General features: G+C 39.6%; 1 long non-coding RNA gene across 1 annotated transcript in view; it reads right to left on the reverse strand.

Moving 5' to 3' along the window:
- Nucleotides 1-12,429, reverse strand: part of LOC109562937 (uncharacterized) — a 152,409-nt gene that overhangs the window by 139,395 nt on the left and 585 nt on the right. The window lies entirely within an intron of this gene.

The raw sequence follows: 12,429 nt of genomic DNA on the forward strand, positions 1-12,429 counted from the left end.
ACAATTGATACATCCCAAGTGTGTTTTGAAAGGCTCTTATTACCTGAGATCCTAAGGGAGTTGTTGCCTTGTTGCCTTAGGAACCACAGGTAAGGATAATTAAGTCAGCTACTCATTTTAGTCACTCTTCAGTTCTCAATACACTTTCTCACAGACATGGCTGCCTAACAGTTGCCAGACCTGTGCTCAGGACATATTTCTTCTCCTGGAAGGTTCACGTGGCACCTGTGGCTGCTCCATCCCTAGGTGGGCTCATGTACCATGCTCTCCCAACAGGCCACACACTGGACCACCTCTGGTTTCTGTCTCCTGGGTTTCAGATTAAGTAGCCCGAAGCAAAGCAGCCTGGACAATGTGGGTCACGGGATGGCTTGGGAGCCAGGTGAGTAGCTTTTCACTTTTTCCTTACTGTGGGTATTTCCTAGTCAAGGAACATACAGAAGTTTCTTGACAGGAGTCTTACTCGTATCAGGTCAAGAAATTAATATTTTACTTTTAATTTACTATTCATATAGCAAATCATACCTTAATGAGGAGACAATTTTTCAACACATTATTTACTGAGCATGTATTATGTGTCACTGTATCAGGTATAAGCTGTATCTGCAGAGTTTAGAGGCTAGAGTGTGTGTGTGGGTATATGTGAGTGTGTGTGTATGTGGGTATATGTGAGTGTGGAGCTAAGAATGGCCTTGTTGCTATTTAGTCACTCAGTCGTGTCTGTCTCTTTGCGACCCCTTGACCGGAGCCTGCCAGGCACTTTTGTCCACAGGATTTTCCAGGCAAGAACACTGGAGTGGGCTGCCATTTCCTTCTCCGGGGGATCTTTACCGGTGAGTCACCTGGGCAGCCCAAGAATAGCCTTAGGACCCAAGTTTGGCTAATGTAAGCAGAGATGGTTACAGGGAAGCTCATGGGCAGACTCAGCTTGAGCGGGCTCTTGCTCACACTATACACAAGATGCCTGACAGTGGGGGAGCCATCTGGGACCCATGAGGATCAAAACCACAGGGAGATGGCAGAGCAGAAAGAATGGAAAACCTTGTCCCCTGTATCGGTGGTGGTGGTTTCTCTTGTCCCCTCCTTTAATCTTAGAATGCTATACAAAGCAAAAAAAATACTGAACAATCTGCCTCCAGATATTTTGTGATGTGAAATAAAATAAAGGTCTATCTTGTTTGGCTATTGTAGTTGAGATTCTATCATCTATAGCCAATTGTAATCCTGATAAAATATTCTGGTTTTCCCTCTGTCTATGTAGATATATGGGCTTCCCTGGTAGCTCATCTGGTAAAGAATCCACCTGCAATGCAGGAGACCCAGGTTAAACCCCTGGGCTGAGAAGATTTCTGGAGAAGGGAATGGCTTCCCACTCCAGTATTCTGGCCTGGAAAATTCCATGGACTGTATGGTCCATGGGGTTGCAAAGAGTCAGACATGACCGAGTGACTTTCACTTTCATGTAGATATATAAATTCTAACACTGACAACAATATGAAGCAGGTAATATTAGCCTTCAGTTCAGTTCAGTTGCTCAGCCATGTCCAACTCTTTGCGACCCCATGGACTGCAGCACACCAGGCCTCCCTGTCTATCACCAACTCCCCAAGTTTGCTCAAATTCATGTCCATCGGGTCAGTGATGCCATCCAACTATCTCATCCTCTGTCGTCCCCTTCTCCTCCTGCCTTCAATCTTTCCCAGCATCAGGGTCTTTTCCAATAAGTCAGTTCTTCACATCAAGTGGCCAAAGTATTGGAGCTTCAGCTTCAATATCAATCCTTCCAATGAACATCCAGGACTGATTTCCTTTAGGATGGACTGGTTGGATCTCCTTGCAGTCCAAGGGACTCTCAAGAGTCTTCTCCAACGTCACAGTTCAAAAGCATCAATTCTTTGGTGCTCAGCTCTCTATATTCCAACTCTCTCACCCATACATGACTACTGGAAAAACCATAGCCTTGACTAGACAGACCTTTGTTGGCAAAATAATGTCTCTGCTTTTTAATATGCTATCTAGGTTGGTCATAACTTTCCTTCCAAGGAGTAAGTGTCTTTTAATTTCATGGCTGCTGTCATCATCTACAGTGATTTTGGAGCCCAAAAAAATAAAGTCTGACACTGTTTCTATGGTTTTCCTATTTACCATGAAGTGATGTGACTGGATGCCATGATCTTCGTTTTCTGAATGTTGAGCTTTAAGCCAACTTTTTCACTCTCCTCTTTCACTTTCATCAAGAGGCTTTTTAGTTCCTCTTCACTTTCTGCCATAAGGGTGGTGTCATCTGCATATCTGAGGTTATTGATATTTCTCCCAGCAATCTTGATTCCAGCTTGTGCTTCTTCCAGCCCAGTATTTCTCATGATGTACTCTGCATGTAAGTTAAATAAGCAGGGTGACAATATACAGCCTTGACGTACTCCTTTCCTGATTTGGAACCAGTATGTTGTTCCATGTCCAGTTCTAACTGTTGCTTCCTAACCTCCATATAGATTTCTCAGGAGGCAGGTCAGGTGGTCTGTTATTCCCATCTCTTTCAGAATTTTCCACAGTTTATTGTGATCCACACAGTCAAAGGCTTTGACATAGTCAATAAAGCAGAAATAGATGTTTTTCTGGAACTCTCTTGCTTTTTCCGTGATCCAGCGGATGTTGGCAATTTGATCTCTGGTTCCTCTGCCTTTTCTAAAACCAGCTTGAACATCTGGAAGTTCACAGATCCAGGTTCAACACGTATTGTTGAAGCCTGGCTTGGAGAATTTTGAGCATTACTCTACTAGCATGTGAGATGAGCGCAATTGTGTGGTAGTTTGAGCATTCTTTGGCATTGTCTTTCTTTGGGATTGGAATGAAAACTGACCTTTTCCAGTCCTGTGGCCACTGCTGAGTTTTCCAAATGTGTTGGCATATAGAGTGCAGCACTTCCACAGCATCATCTTTTGGGATTTGAAATAGCTCAACTGGAATTCCACTACATAGCCGCCGAATATTAGCCTTATTTTAGCTTAAAAAAATGTATTTGACTGTGCCGGGTCTTAGTTGCAGCACATGGGATCTTTAGCTGCAGCATGCAAACTCTTGTTGTAGCATGGGGGATCTACTTCCCTGACCAGGGATTGAATCTGAGCCCTCTGCATTGGGTGCATGGAGTCTTAGCCACGGATCACCAGGGAGGTCGCCAGACTTGTTTTTAAAAGAGAAAATAGGTTCAAGGAGATGAAGTGAGCTTACCTTGGTCACTCCATTGGAAAGTGACCTGGGAGGTACGCCCAGGTCTGTGGGAGTCAAATGGCCAATGCTCTTTTTCCTGTACCACGCGCCTTTCTCTAGAGCTCTTGGACTGACAGGGGAAATGCTCCTCCAAGTCTCTTTTTAAAGCACACATTGTTACAAGACTTGAAGCAGCAGCATTAACCTGCACTTGTTAAAAAGAAAAATGAGTTAGCTCAGATCCTATTGCTCTTCCTGATACTTTTCCTTTTTGAACAATTGTTTTCAATCCCTGTCCATCTGCACACAGAGCTGCAGCTATTCTGTCTGTATTATTTATTATTCTGTTTTTTTCAGCTAACAATATTTCTTGATCTTTCTTTATATCTCATATTATTTGAAACAAAAAATATATATATTCTCTAAAATGATGCAGAGAGGGGAAATCATATGTGCTATCAAAATCCCACAAAGTTTGCTTTTTGGTTTTTCATTTTTGCATTGGGGTAATCATAGCATGGGAATTTTATAGTCATTTACAGTGAAAATTATATTGTGTTACCCACAAGCTCCATGAGGACAAAACTTTCTCCATGTTTTTGTTCATCATTATATCACTTGTGCTTAGTGTGGTAATAGTAAAGCTGACTCAATAAATATTTGTTAGCTGAAAAACTATTTCTATTTAATATACATATGCCCACATAGTGTTCCTTTTAGTGCATATGCCTCAATTTACCTTTCTCATAATTATTGGCTATTTATGTTTTTTTCATTTTCTTGCTCTTATGAAAAATATGTTGATGACAAGTGTTATGCATGTAGTTTTCTCTATATTTGTACTACTGGCTTAAGATAGCAGAATCTGTGCCCAGGGTAAAATCACAGGGTCAATGACTTTTTTAAACAAGTCTTTATATGCATTTTCTGAAAATACTTTTTAAAAGAGTTAGAGCAGTTTACAAAGGCAGTAGCGAGGCAACGGTGTCACCACACCCTCACCTGCCCTGGGTTTTGTGGTGGCTACTGACTTAAGCAGAAGAATCCCTCAATCAGTTAACATGCTTATATCACGTTGGTTTAGTGTCACAGGCATTCTATGCCAAATACATACTCATTAAAATAATTTTGGTCATGTCTTTTTTATTATCTGATGCAATAATAAGCACAGGTGCAATTCAACTGTATCTCAGCCTCTAGCTTCTATGATTGAGCTATACATGTAAATATCAGTTGTAATTATCACAAAACTATTATTTATTGTGTAGCTTTTTCGAGCATCATAATGAGAAAGATGATTTTTACACGAGACACTATAATACATCCTTGTTCTCCTACTAAGTTGTTCAGTGAATTTATCCATATCTGTATATATTTCTATCTCCCTGGAAATTTCATTCCCAAGGAAAGTATGTTCTTCATGCATATTTAAAATCAATATAGACCAGAGGCTTAACTAAAACTACAGTGATCTCTGGAACAAACAAGTAATCAAGACATAGTACTGTACCTTTATGAGCTATTTGTCAAGGTCCAAATAATTAACATTGTTAAATGTTCTAAAGTAGGCACTGTGTCAGGTACTTGAACTGATATTTTCTTAGAAAAACTTCCTAAGCTCTGGCCATAGGAACAGTGTATCTAGAGGTAACCCCTGGCTCTAAACAGAATTATAAATTAAATGACTTAAGGTATCATTTTAAAGTAGAGTGGACTATGAAGGGTGTTAAAGGAGATCAAAGCACTCTTCAGCCCAGTGGTTGCTGAGCATGGCTCTTGCCTTTCTTCTCAATACTGTGACTGGTAGCTACACGGGGGGTGTTTACCTGCCCCATATCTGCCTTTGCCCAGGAAGAAGGCGGGGCTGCTGGCCTACTGTGACCCCATGGAGGAGGTACTTGGCTCTGGAGCAATCCTGCTTTCAGATGTAGCTGGGATGAGGACAGTCAAGAGTGTCGAAAGAGCACTTAGCAGTCCCTTGAGCCATGCAATCGTGGCCTGTTCTAGGAGCTGCAACTGGTCCCATTCAATGTTCAGAGGGCACCCCATTACCATGACCTCCCAAGTCCTCTTTAAGACAGCTGTGCTCCATGCCCCTAGGACCACTGCAAGTGTCAGCTGGGAGACACCTGGCAGACCTTCTAGCCCACCCCATGCATTCACTTTACTTTTGCTTTTAATTAAATTCAAAACAGTACCCCAAAAGCACAGATCTAGCTTCACCACCATTCTCCTCTCCCCCTAAATCACAGCATCTCCCACTCACTTTTCCAGTTAACCACTGTGGCCAAGATGCGAGTATTCTTCCAGCGCTTTTTCTACTCATTTGCAGATAGATATGCATGTATGTATTGCATAAACAGTTTCATACCATATGTATTGTTCTTCGACTTGCCTTTTTTTAGCAACATATCTTGAAGAACTTTCTATGTTGGTTCATACAGATTAGCTTACTGCTTTTAACTTAACTGATGGAAAACATCCTCAGAGGCAGTCAGCAGAAATAGCTAAAAAAAGCTGTGACCCTCAAATCAGACAGTCAAGAAAGACATCAGAATTCAATTCAATCCCCCTCCCTTAATTTTTACACAGGAAACATTTCAAACATACAAAATAGTGGAAACCACAGGAAACACACACATAACATTCCACTAGATTCAACAACTCTTACCACTTTCACTGGCTGTTGTTTTAATATCTGCTGGAGTTATGTGGCTCTAAGTTGAGAGGTATATGAAAAGAAGCAGGATTCATGAAGTCCCAAGGTCTTAAGAATTATGAAGAAAAGACATTTACAAATTATAAGAGCCAAAGAAATATAAAATTTTCTCAAAAGTACATGTGAGGTGTAGATTTCCATGAGTAGAAGGAAGAATTAGTAATCTAGGAATGTGGGCTAGAAGGCTACCCCTTCTTGGAATTAGGGAGTGATTAGCGTAAGTATCTCGGAGATGGCAATGGCAACCCACTCCAGTACTCTTGCCTGGAAAATCCCATGGACGGAAGAGCCTGGTAGGCTGCAGTCCCTGAGGTCGCTAAGAGTCGGACACGACTGAGCGACTTCACTTTCACGCACTGGAGAAGGAAATGGCAACCCACTCCAGTGTTCTTGCCTGGAGAATCCCAGGGACGGGGGAGCCTGGTGGGCTGCTGTCTCTGGGGTCACACAGTCGGACACGACTGAAGCGACTTAGCAGCAGCAGCATAAGTATAAACAACGTTCAGTGAGTTCCATCCAGACACATTTTTCTGGGAGCTATGTGTCTTCTGATATACTAGGCAAAACCCCCAAAGACATGGGATGATATATGCATTTTCTTGATATGTAAAAAGAAGAATCACTCTTCCTGTCTACAAATTCTGATCTTGTGATGGTCTTGAAATCTTTCCCTTAAAGTTCACTAAGAAAGTAATCATCTGCCTAGAGGGTAGGCATCTTTTTTTAAAATTTTTATTGGCGTATAGGTGCTTTATAATGTTGTGTTAGTTTTTACTGTACAGCAAAATGAAACAGATATACATACATCTCCTCCTTTTTTGCATTTCCTTCTCATTTATATCACAACAGAGCATCAAGTAAAATTCTCTGTGCTATACAATAGGTTATCATTATTTATCGATCTCATACATAGTATCAATAGCATAGATATGTCAATCTCAATCTCCCAATTCCTCCCACTCCCCACCATGGGTATCTTTTTATACAAAGGAAAACTTAAAATTAAATAAAGAAATGGAATATTACACAGGAATAAAACTGGATGAAATATAGCTATACTCAGCAACCTGAATAAATCGTAGAAATATAATTTGTAGTGAAAAAGAGCTGGTTGCAGAAGACTACATAGAGTATGACTCTATTCTTATAAAGCTCAAAAACTAGCAAATCCAAACAATATATTGTTTAGGAAGATCCACATGTCTGGTAAAAAAAAAAAAAAAAACAGCAACTTTTTAAACGAGTGCATAATATAGGATAGTGATTACCTTGAAATGGTTGGGGGATGGGGTTAGGATTTGGAAGCCTGTGGCATCATCAAAAGCATTTGTAATGTTCTACTGATTAATGATGTGGTGGATTCATGTATTCATTTTATTATATGCTCCCAAATTTATACAGATGTTACTTAAATGATTTTGTATGTATCAAATATAACATAAAAATGTTTAAGTGAAAACAAAAACCAGACTTACAAAACAGAATAATAAAATGCGTAAAGTCAAAGCCTAAAGAAGAACTAGGGTTTTAAATTTATAACTTTAATTAATTGAATACTCATTTTGGACATGCAAATCTCTGAATAGTTCATACAAGAAACTACCTTGAAAGGCATCAAACTACATTTAGCACATCATCCAAATGTACTGTTCATCGAGCCATTCCTTTAGTGGCATTTAATTTTAATTTTTTGCCAGTCTAGTACACAGGAATAAGCATTCTTAAATGTATTTCTTTCAATATGTGTGCAAGTATATGTGGGGGATGGGTAGATACCTAGATATCTAAAAATGGAGTTGCCAGGTCAAAGAGTAAAAGACAGAAGTTGAGAGTCAGAGAAGTTAAATATAAACTTGTGTTGTGGGGGAGGAGGGAAGAGGGAGAAATTGGAGGAAGAAGATCAAAAGGTAAACTTCCAATTATATTATTATAAGATATTATAAAATAAACATTACAGGATAAATACTAGGGATGTAATGTACAACATGCTAACCACAGCTACCACTGCCTTACAATATACAGAAAAGTTGTTAAAAGGGTAAATCCTAAGAGTTCTCATCACAAGGAGAACATTTTCTCCCCTTTTCCTTTTGTTATGAGATGATGCCTATTAGCTGAACCTGTTGTAGTAATCATTTCCCAATATGTGTAAATGAAACTATCATGCTGTATGCCTTAAACTTATACAGGGATCTATGACAATTTTTCTCAATGAAACTACAAAACTCAGAATCACATAGGCAGCAAGTAGCAAAGTCAAAACTAGAAATAAGGCTCTTTCGGGGGCTGAATGGTACACCTATTGCCTGTACACCTGAAACAGGTACACCTGTTTCACCAAGGCAAGTGCCCCATTTTAGACTGAGATTTGACTCTTCCCCTATTCTGTTTATCCAGCTTGCAGGTGAAGCACAGTATTGATTTCAGAACCTCAGAATACAAACGCTCCCTGTCACAAGATGCACAGAATAGGGCTTTGTTTCCCGGGAAGGCAAGATGCTTTCTATGGGACTGACTTAGTGGCAGTGGCAGGAAGAGAACCTCTGCTGAGCTGAGTCAGAACCCAGAGTTCTTGTCCCATTTTTCAGAGTACTGTCCCTATGGCCCATGGAAGTGTCTCTCTATTTCTAAGAGCAGATTTTTCAACCTTTAGTGTTCCGAATGGAAATAATTCTGTTACTGAAAATGCTGTTTGCTGTTTACAGGAAAGCACAAAGGCACACATAGAGCCCGTGCCCAAAATGAAAAGAACGGATGGGAAAAACAAGAAAACGTCAACAACCAACTGTGCCAGTCAGAGTCCCTTTCTTCCTACCTGAAATGTCCTCTGAAATTAAATATATATATATAATAAATACACCACCCAAACCACAGGTAGTAGCAACACCAACCCCATATATTAAATTAGAGCATGTGATTAAAATATTTAAAAACATTTCCTAAAATTTTTCTACCTTAGGGGCTATCAAGTTTCCCCAAATATCTCATTTTGAATCAGAAACCAAACAAGAAATACATGTTGTATTTCACTGATACCACTTAAGTCTTTTAATCTATGTTTCTTCCCCCATCATTTTTAGTGCCTGCTACTTTTTGAGGAAACTGGGTCATTTGTCGTTTAGAGTTTCTCACATACGGGACTTTGTTCACATGCTCCTAGTAGTGTTAACACATTCCTCTATTTCAATATTTCCCCTAAACCGGTAGTTCAGTTTAGAAGCTTGATCAGATTCAGGTTTGTTCTTTTTTGGCAAAAATGTGTCATTTGCAGTGTTGTGTATTTCTAGCAATTGCATACAATGTCTAGTGATCTTTTCTGTGATATTAGTAGCTGTTGATGACCATTGCCTTGATACATTTTTATTAGAGTTTTGGGAAATGCTGATATTGAAATTTTGTCATTTCATTTGCTAGAATAATTTCCTCATCAATTATTTGGTTATCCTGAGATATTGTCACCCTGCTTATTTAACTTACATGCAGAGTACATCATGAGAAATGCTGGGCTGGAAGAAGCACAAGCTGGAATCAAGATTGCTGGGAGAAATATCAATAACCTCAGATATGCAGCTGACACCACCCTTATGGCAGAAAGTGAAGAGGAACTAAAAAGCCTCTTGATGAAGGTGAAAGTGGAGAGTGAAAAAGTTGGCTTAAAACTCAACATTCAGAAAACGAAGATCATGGCATCTGGTCCCATCACTTCATGGGAAATAGATGGGGAAACAGTGGAAACAGTGTCAGACTTTTTTTGGGCTCCAAAATCACTGCAGATGGTGGCTGCAGCCATGAAATTAAAAGACCCTTACTCCTTGGAAGAAAAGTGATGACCAACCTGGATAGCATATTCAAAAGCAGAGACATTACTTTGCCAACAAAGGTTCATCTAGTCAAGGCTATGGTTTTTCCAGTGGTCATGTATGGATGTAAGAGTTGGACTGTGAAGAAAGCTGAGCACTGAAGAATTGATGCTTTTGAACTGTGGTGCTGGAGAAGACTCTTGAGAGTCCCTTGGACTGCAAGGAGATCCAACCAGTCCATTCTGAAGGAGATCAGCCCTGGGATTTCTCTGGAAGGAATTATGCTAAAGCTGAAACTCCAGTACTTTGGCTACCTCATGTAGTTGACTCATTGGAAAAGACTCTGATGGTGGGAGGGATTGGGGGCAAGAGAAGGGGAAGACAGAGGATGAGATGGCTGGATGGCATCACTGACTCAATGGATGTTGAGTCTGAGTGAACTCTGGGAGTTGGTGATGGACAGGGAGGCCTGGCGTGCTGCGATTCATGGGGTCGCAAAGAGTCGGACACGACTGAGCAACTGAACTGAACTGAGATACAGTTTGTACAGCTCATAGCTTGGGTTTCCCAGGAAGCAGAGTTCTTGAGACATGGGCTGTTTGTGTATTAGTCGTTCAGTGTGTTTGACTTTTTGTGACCCCAGGAACTGTAACCCACTAAGCTCCTCAGCCCATGGAATTTTCCAGGTGAGAATTCTCCAGGCAAACTTTCCAATCCGGGGATCGAACCCAGGTCTCAAGAACCTAGGTCTCCTGCATTGCAGGCAGATTCTTTACCATATGAACCACCTGGGGAGCCCCACTGGAAGCAAGGTTTTAGGGAAAGCTAGTGGTGGGGGAACCTGAGAGAGCCAGTTCAAGGGAGCCTCATCCAGTAGTCTTGTGGCTTCAAACATCTGATTAAGTGATTCATTGTGATTTGATTTCTGAGAAGTGATATGGACTGAGCCTCAGAATAGTTTATCCTGGGAGAAAAGGAGGGAATATTTAGTTATCAGCTTTTACCCCCGACTGGTCCACAGTTAGATCATGAAATGCTAACTCACCCACCCCTCAGGGCGCTGTATGCATAGGCAATAAGATAGTTTCCATGGATTCTCACACTGGTATTAACAGGGAAGCACTGGAGTGGGAAGTAGGAGATGAGGTCATTTGGGTTGTTCCTGCATGAAGCTGAAAACAGCCCACCTAGAATTTGTTGCTACAGCAGTGGCTAGAATAAGAGACAAGTGAGGGATATAAGATCTAAAATGGTACACATGAAGTGTTAGATACAGTCCAAAAGAGGCAGATAAAATATGTAATTCTGTCTTACAATTTACCAGCTCTCAAAATAATGAATTAGTTCCACTGAATCTGCAAGGTAACCAATTAGGGCTTTTGGGTTTTTTTTTAAGTATTCGAATGACTCATATACATATATATATATGATATATATATCATATATCATATGATATGTATCCTGTATCATATGATATATATATCATATATCATATGATATGTATCCTGTATCATATGATATATATATCATATATCATATGATATGTATCCTGTATCATGATATGTATATCACATATATATATGATATATCTCAATTCATTGCAATCATTTTTGTTATTAATGTTCAAATTTATCCCACTTTGGCCAGTGGGTACTTCTATAAGTTGGCTTCTTATTTGATTTCATGTGAATCTATTAGTTTTTGATAGCTTCCTTGCTTTCTGAATTGACAAGATACTCCCAGTCTTATTTTGGGTACTTCTTGCCTTTAATACAAATAACTCACTTCTCCAAATAGGTCTAGTTTCTTTCAAAGAAAAATGGTATTTAGAGACCACAATGTGGAATCTAAGAGTGCTTAATCCTGCCAGATTGGTCACTCACTGTTCAGTGAACATTTTGAACAACAGACCTTGAGAAAAACTTAAGAAAAGTATAAATTCTAAATGACAATTTCAGTTCAAATTTAATATTGCTTAGCTTTGATTTTATATTTATCTTTTATATTAAAATAAGATTTGTAAGAACATTAACATAAATTATTGCTAACATTATGATTACTAAAAAGCAGTTTATGTTTTGTTTTTTAGCATTCTCTTCATCCTTAAGGTATATTCCTAAGGCATCTAGAACCAAACAATTGTGTTTTAAAGTTACCTGACATAATTTCCCTTTATATGGTTAAGCCACCAACTTGATAACTGTATTCATTTGTTGCATTTTGCTTTTTAAACGTTTAATTTTTCATAATCATAAAAATTTACGGCATCCCAGTCAAATCTACAAAACAAGATATAGTCAGAGAAGTTTAGCTTCTATCCTTGTACTTTCCAACTTGCTCCATCTCTCCCAAATTTAATAATTTATCTTTCCACTTAGAAAATACACAAATGTATGTGTTCCTGCTTTCTTAGATTAACAGCAAGACACCATATTCACCTTTATTCATCTTGCCAGCACAGTGTTCCTGACAAACTACTGTTCATCTTTTAAAAACTGTCCTGTCCTGTAGATGCAATCTAGTCACTTGAAATAACTTGTTGATAGGTACTCCCCAAAGTCTAAAGGGTAAAGAATCCGCCAGCAAAGCGGGAGACCTGGGTTCCATCCCGGGATTGGGAAGATCCTCTGGAGGAGGGCATGGCAACCCACTCCTTTATTCTTGTCTGGAGAATCCTCATGGACAGAGGAGCCTGGCCAG

The sequence above is a fragment of the Bos indicus genome, chromosome 8 (genome assembly GCF_029378745.1).
Source record: "Bos indicus isolate NIAB-ARS_2022 breed Sahiwal x Tharparkar chromosome 8, NIAB-ARS_B.indTharparkar_mat_pri_1.0, whole genome shotgun sequence".
In the NCBI taxonomy this organism is placed as follows: domain Eukaryota; kingdom Metazoa; phylum Chordata; class Mammalia; order Artiodactyla; family Bovidae; genus Bos; species Bos indicus.